This window comes from Myotis lucifugus, unplaced genomic scaffold (assembly GCF_000147115.1).
Source record: "Myotis lucifugus unplaced genomic scaffold, Myoluc2.0 scaffold_68, whole genome shotgun sequence".
Lineage (NCBI taxonomy): Eukaryota > Metazoa > Chordata > Mammalia > Chiroptera > Vespertilionidae > Myotis > Myotis lucifugus.
In genome coordinates, this window is record NW_005871116.1 from 4437317 (window position 1) to 4445450 (window position 8134).

The window sequence follows — 8134 nt, forward strand, 5'->3', positions numbered from 1 at the left end:
ACGTTTAGAATGTGTGTGCCCTGAGCGTGTACAAGATGGCTGTCGCGCAATTGGTAAATCAAATAGAGAGGCCCTTCTCTAGGGCCTCTGAGTTCCCATGACGCACACTGAAAAGCACCCCTAGGAAAAGTGAAAATCAGGAACAAAATCAGCCTAATGGGACCTTTTCAAATGAAACTCGGTTTCAGGAAGGAAAATTAGAACAATTATTGCTGTGAGGAAAATGTTTAGTGCTCCGCACTGCTGAAAGACATAAAGAAAAGAAAGAAAACTCTGAGACTGAGAACATTGGAGAACAAACAAAATACAAGACCTGGAAGAAGTTGATCTGACACAAACGTACCACAAGGGCACCCAACCAGCCATTGGAAGCAGCAAGAACTTCTCAAGGAACCTACTGCCCAGTGCACATTCCTCTTCCCTTCTCCCGTCCGTCATCAGAGCTCCCATGGAGCAGTGTGTGGCACAATAAAACTTTAGATACACCCCCGCATATTAAGTGTGTTTTCTGGTTAATATTTTTGGTATTGCTATGCTTATCCTACTTGTTTTTTCATTTAATTTAATTGTTTTGTTGTTGTTGTTGTTGTTAATCCTCACCCGAGGATATTTTTCTATTGATTTTTAGAGAGAGTGGGAGGGGAGAGACAGAGAGAGAGAATCATTGATGAGAGAGAGACACATCAATTGGTTGCCTTCCACACTCCCCGACCAGGCCAGGGATCAAACTTGCAACCGAAGTAAGTGCCCCTTGACTGGAATCAAATCCGGGACCCTTCAGTTCACAGGCCGATGCTCTATCCACTGAGCAACTGTTTAATTTCTTTTAGACATATTCCCTTCCTTTTCCCTTCTGACATTTTGTTAATGATATTCATGATATAATAAATTCAAATAATGCAGGATGGGGCAAAAGTGGGTTTACAGTTGTTCATATGGAAAATAATATAATAATTAATAAATAATAATACAAGAACAAACTCTGTGTTTGTGTACTCACAACTATAAACCTAAATTTTTCTCACCCTGTATTTAAAGAGGTCTCTCCAGTGAATTTTTTGGTATTTGCAGAGGGAGATACAAAGGTAAATTTGGCAATTCTTCACTCAAGTTATTTACACTCTAACATATATAATGAAGCATTATAAAATAAATTAAAGTAATAAATATAATATTTAATAAATGCAAAATATATATTATACAAAATGCAATCAACTTAAGTAATAAATAAAACATACAATAAATAATAATAAAAATACATATAACACAACAAACAATAAATTAATACACAAATTAATACTGTATATATATAAAAGCCTAAGTGACCATTATGACCAATTAACCAAACGACTGGTCAACCAGTCGCTATGGTGCACACTGACCACCAGGGGGCAGATGCTCAATGCAGGAGCTGCCCTCTGGTGGTCGGTGTGCTCCCACAGCCAACCTCCTGAGGCCGGCCAACCTCCCACGTTCCCTCCCCCAGGACTAGGCAAGATGGCCCCGATTAGCCCCCATCACCGGCCAGGCCAAGGGACCCCACCCATAAACAAATTTGTGCACCAGGCCTCTAGTATACAATAAAGTCAAGGAATAGATAAAATAAATTAAAACAAAAAATTAATACAAAATGCAATAACTTAAAAAATACAATACACTCAAGTAATTTACACTCTAGCATATACAATAAAGTGTGAAATATAATACCCACTATAAGGGCTGTGAGGATTAAGCTTTCCATTTCTTCCCTGACTCTAAATGGAAAACAATCTCTCTGGTCTTTGGTGTTCTTATTTGTAAAATGAGAAGGCAGTGTTGGCTTTATCATCTCTAAGGTTTTTGTAACTATAAACATTCTATAGTTTGACAAATATTTGATGTTTGAGGAGGAAGAGTGAGAATACAAACACTGTTGACAGCCTACCTACTACAGAGGCTCCTCCTACTTACTGTGCAGTCTCCTTCCTCCTTACTAAAGAACCTAGTTTTCTCTGGGACACAATATGCATATGCTAGAAGTAGCCATGCTGAGAGGAACTCTGGGAAAGTCTTCTAAAATTGAGAGACTTGGGTCTGGCCGGTGTGGCTCAGTGGTTGAGCAATGACCCAGGCACCGAGAGGTCACCAATTCAATTCCCAGGCAGGGGGAGTGCAGAAGGCAGCTGATCAATGTTGAGGTTTCTTCCTCATTGATGTTTCTATCTCTCTCTCCCTTTCCCTTCCTCTCTCTCTAAAAATCAATGAAAACCTTTTTTTTTTTTAATTGAGAGACTTGGCTCTCATTTGGCCCTTAAGACTATCATTTCCATATGCGTGGAACATGTAGGTGAATCTGAAGGTGCAGCAGCCAACTTGTGGGGAGTTGGCAAACAAGACGTCAAAATCTTACAATTTGGGATGTTTCCTGCTCTCCGGCAGCTGCAGCCATGAAGGTCAAGCTGTGCAGCTTCAGTGGGTACAAGATCTACCCCGGACACGGGTGGCGCTATGCTAGGACCGATGAGAAGGTTTTCCAGTTTCTTAATGCAAAATGCAAGTCGGCATTCCTCTCCAAGAGGAACCCTCGGCAGATAAACTGGTCTGTGCTCTACAGAAGAAAGCACAAAAAGGGACAGTCGGAAGAAATCCAAAAGAAAAGAACCCACCATGCAGTCAAATTCCAGAGGGCCATCACTGGTGCATCTCTTGCTGATATAATGGCCAAGAGGAACCAGAAGCCTGAAGTTAGGAAAGCTCAGCGAGAACAAGCTATCAGGGCTGCCAAGGAAGCAAAAAAGGCTAAGCAAGCATCTAAAAAGACTGCAATGGCTGCTGCTAAGGCTCCCACAAAGGCAGCACCTAAGCAAAAGATTGTGGAGCCTGTGAAGGTTTCTGCTCCCCGTGTTGGTGGAAAACGCTAAGTTGGCAGATGAGATTCTTAAATAAAGACCTGACTATAACTAGAAAAAAAAAATCTTACAATTTTGGAGAGAGGAATGGAAAGAATCAGCCAGGGTGACTATGATACCCTGGATTATCTTCCCCCAGATGTGTGTGTGGTGGAGAGGGGAGTGGGAGGGTTAGAAATACAAATAAAATCCTGCTAGTTGTAACATCCAATGGAAGCCCAATTCAATAATACACAAAAAGAGTGAAGACAGCTAGAAATCACGTCCATATATCATTCTTTTAAGTTATATTTAAAATGAAACATGGATGTCTTCATGCAAAGGGGCTTGACTGTCTTTGGAAACAGAGATTAGATAAGAAAGATGAAAAGAAATCTCACCATATTCCATACACAAACGTGTAACTGTATAATGAAGCACTTTCAAGCACCCTGACTTTTGAAACCTGAATAATAATTTTGTAATGTCTAGCAACATCCCTCATTTCCATCACAAATGACTATTCTTCAAGTGGGCCTGACTCTGAATTTTAAGTATGTAAACAGCCAAGTCTCCAGCAGGCCATTCATTCCCTTGGGATAAGAGCTTCAATACCAGTGGACCTTTGCCTACTCTGACCTGTTCATAGGGCGGTAGGTCTGTGTGGAGATCAAGTTTAGGAGGAGCACAACTGGGGATGGGTTAAACATTATGACAGACAGGAACATCCCTGTAGTTCCTACGCCTCAGATTTTTAATTGTATTGTTGGTACCCAAAAATTAGCAGGCCAGTTAAAAAGCTAGATTTTTTTAAATTAAATAATGAATGATCCCTTAAAAAATCCCCTAAGCTTCATTCAGGGGTTGGGTATAACCTACAAGGAAAGTTTTCATCTTTGTTTCTTTTTCCCTGATGAAAATCAGAGCAACTTGGGGCAGGGAGGAGATACAGCATGTCTTATTTCACCCCTTACTTCTCCCATGTACACACATGGGTACACACACACACACACACACACACACACACACACACACACACAACCTTTCTCCAGCTGAGAATTTGAGCACTTTGATTACCTCTCTTATAGTTTTTTCGCTCAAAATTTTGGAAATATTTATGGAGACTACTGAGGCCAAACTGTCTGTATCCAGATCCCATTTCTACCCTTAGTCACTGTGTGACCTAGACAAGTTAGTTAGCTCTCTGTGCCTCAGATTCCTGATCTGTAAAATGGGGGTATAATAGTTCCCACATCAGTATTATTAAATAATTTGGGAAATTCACTTAATTTCTTTGTGTCTCAGAGACCCCAGGATTGTTTGTAAATTAATTCAGTTCTTCTGAAGCTTAGAAAAGCGTTTGTCATAGAGCAAGTGTTCATAAGATGCCTGCTATAATTGCCAAGACAAGGGAAACGGGGAAAATTGCTATAATTCTTTTTCTAGAATTACAAGAATATATCCTTTAACTTAACAAGAAAGTACCAATAGCTTGTAATATTCCTCATATGTTTTCACAATGCCCTGTTCCTATGCGCCATGTAGAGTTTTCCTTCCTGCAATGGCTGCCTTTGTAAGATTTCACACCCCCATTCCTGGCTAGACACTGTCCCAGTCTCTTCATTCCAAAACAATATGGGCCAAATTCTGTGCTACACACTTTTGCTAAATTTTGGGGGGTTGTGGACAGATATTACAATACAGTACAAAATTACATATAAACAATATAAAACCTTAAAACTAAATATTAGACTCACTGCTTTAAAAACCCACTAGCCATTTCCTGTGATGAATAATTTCCCTCTAATTTGTTCCCCTCTCATCTACTCCTACCATCTCCTCAGCCTCTTTACCTGCCACAGCCCGCTCTGCTCTCATTAATAGCTACCAACCTCTGAAACGGCAATGGCACCATTTCTGACCCATTACATTTTCATTCTGAGCAGTCCACCTCAGGCTAAATTCCACCTGAATCTGTATATTCAAAATGTCTGAAGGCATCTCCTTTCCACCCTTTTCTGGTTCTAATACTAGGCAGCTGCTTTGCAATTTCACATTATGAAGTTAGAGTCCCTGCCTACTACTGTTGCAGGAGCTCCTACGCCGCATGAGTTTCTCCTCTTTCTGCCTCCTGAACCTAAATTAAAAGACCTACTCAGTGTGTCAGACCTTCATGAACTGCTGTCTAGGTAGCAGGCCCTCTTTAGTGCCCGAGAAACAAGGAAAAACACACAGTGTCTTCCCTGGAGAAGCTCAAAGAGAAGCCGAAGACATGGATGTTGACACATAACTATAAGGCATTGTGATCACGGCCAAGAAAAGCGCTGTGTACAAAGTATTATGGGAATAAAGTGACGTCCTGTCAAATATGATCTTCAAACACTTAAATGTGCCTTTAGCACAGGTGTGGCTGCCTTGGTCAGGTGGCAAGACACCTACACAAATACCTTTTGGCATACAAGTGAATCTGTGCAAATTCTTCTAACTCCCACCCAAGTGTGCAAAGTTTCAGCCTTGTAAAAGCGGTATTAGGCATAGTCCTAGTATTTTTCTAAACACAATGTTTTCATTTTGGAAAATATTGTTAAAAATAGGAAGTAACATTTTCACGTGTGCAGTGGGGTTTCCTTCATGTTGCACTAAAGAGATAGCAAGTGGATTCTCCTTACATTCCTTCTCGATCCTTCTCAAACAAAAGCAGCGATGCATCCTCTGCAGTAGTTCATACAAAATCACCCCAGGCTCACACCCTCCAAATCCACTGCTCTCACCCAGCTTTTATCGCTTGAATAGTCAGCTTGACAAACACTGACTCAGCAGTCCTTAGCACCCTGGTAGGAAAAGGGCCATCAACCTCAGTATCTCCCAAGGGAATAGTCTGGTGGTTAGAATGCGACTGTGAGTCATAGAAATAAGACATAGCTCAGGCCCTGACTCATTCTGTGACCTGTGCCCCCTGTTCTCCACCCCTGGGTTTCCTTAGATATTGGGGTATATTCCTCTATTTACCTGTTACAAGTAATGAGCTGATTAGAGATTATCTCCCAATTAGCTAAGGTCACAGGACCTCTAAACTGCTACAGACTACTTGACCCAGATTCAGACACACGAAATAGTTGTTTAAAACACAGAGTTCATCAATGCTCCAATATCTGCCAAGGAAAGGATTCCCATTTAGAAATTAGGCAAACATTTTCAAAGCAGACAAAGAGCAGACTGTTGAACCTCAGAGGGAAGGCAGGAGAAGGTGGGTGGGAAGAGATGAACTTGTACGCATATATGCATAACCTGTGAACACAGACAATAGGGTGGTAAGGGCCTAGAGATAGGGACAGGAGAGGACTGGAAGAGGGTAAAATGGAGGACCTATGTAATACTTTCAACAATAAGGATTTTTTTAAAATAAATAAATAAATAAAAACGTGAAGGAAAAGAAAAAGAGCAGGTCTGGTGTGTGTGGACAAAAATAAGAGAATATCTTAAAACATATTTTTTAATCATTCTGGGGCCTACAGATGTGAACATTAAATGACCTGCCCGAGGAGGCACAGCTCCGTGGTGCCTAAATCCCCACCATCCAATAGAAATATAATATGAGCCATGAGTGTGAATCTCATGTATCACTTCAAATTCTCTAGTAGGAAATGTTTTTTAAAAAGGTGAAATTAATTTCAAAGACATATTTTAAAATAATATGTTCAAAATATTATCATTTCAACATATAGTCAATTTTTTCAAATGATTTATAAGGGCCATGCAACATTTTTAAGCCTGTCAAAGTACTGTATTATTCTTATGCTTTTATTTCCTCGTGACCCTTTTAAAAAAGAATCTTGCCATTCTACATAACTCCTTCTCCTCAGCCATTGTGGGACTCGCTCTGATTAAATTCCTTTGAAATTCACTTTGAGAAATTCTTTTTCTGTTTATTTGGGATCCTGGAATATGTGTGGGGGAATTACCCCGAGGGATTTACTTATTACATGGAAATTATCTTTAATTCTCAAAATTTCTGCCTGCCTGGAAGCATTGCCACCAGAAACCAGCCACAGAACCAGCCCCTGCCATTCCCCATCATCAGCTGGTGACCTCATGGGGAAAACTAAAAGAACTGTGATTTTCTTTTTTTTTAATCCTCACCTGAGGATTTTTTTATTGGGTTTTGAGAGGGGGGGAGTGGGGGGAAGAGAGAGAGAGAGAGAGAGAGAGAGAGAGAGAGAGAGAGAGAGAGAAACATTGATGTGAAAGAGAAACCTCAGTTGGTTGCCTCCCACACTCACCCTAAATGGGGATCAAACCCACAACCTTTTGGTGAACAGGACAATGCTCCAAACAACTGAGCCACCTCACCTGGCCATGGCAAAAGAATTGTTATTTTCACTCCTCCCATGAGGTTGATCTAACTATGTCAACATCAGGTTCATTCTCCATCATACCACACCTTACACTGATGCCTTCTTGAATCCTTAAACAGAGTAAGGCACTGTTCCAAGTTTAGGGATCTCCAATGATGGATACATCAGTGGTGTAGAATTCAAATGATGACCTGGACGTCCACAGAGAGTGAGGTGGTAAGTGGATAACCTGGGGAGCACACTGCTCTCCAAGACAGACCACGTTCCCAAAGCTGCCAGGTTCACTACCAACAGCTGCTGGGGCTGCCGTGGCCCCAGCAAACTAGTCAATGTACAACAAGGGCTTTATTTCTCATTTCTCTGGGCACTTCCTTTATTGCCAGCAAAGAGCAGAATGTAACTACAGTAGGCCCTAAGCAGAACTGGGAAGTCCACGGGGCTGGATTCCACACCACAGACTTCATTTCCCCGCTTACAAACCACTGTCTGATCTGCATTACATTTGTGAGGTCAGAATCCAGCTGAAGGTCAGCAAGTCCACGGCTCCAGAAAAGGAAGATTTTTGGGGGGAGACATTCAAAGAATGAGAAAGAGACAGGACAACATGGGTCACAGAGAAGAAACCATCTTAGTAGCTAAAAAAAGTGTGTGTGTGTGTGTGTGTGTGTGTGTGTACAAAAATAAGAGACCGTCTTAAAACATGTTTTTTAATCATGCTGGGGCCTACTATGTAGGTGTCAGAAAAGAAGCATGGATGATTTGCAGAATTCGATCCATTTTCAAGTTCCCTTAATGCTCAATAACATAAAATTCATAGATAGAAGCACAGATGTTGCCTTGGGAAAAGCAAAGCTTATGCGACAGAGTTGAGACGATTGGCAAGAATGAAACTAGATGTTGTTAACAAACTCC

At 41.0% G+C, this 8134-nt stretch overlaps 1 pseudogene; it reads left to right on the forward strand.

Annotated features, from left to right (window-relative positions):
* Window positions 1-2426: 2426 nt before the first annotated feature.
* Window positions 2427-2942, forward strand: LOC102436873 (annotated as a pseudogene).
* The last annotated feature ends 5192 nt before the right edge of the window (window positions 2943-8134 follow it).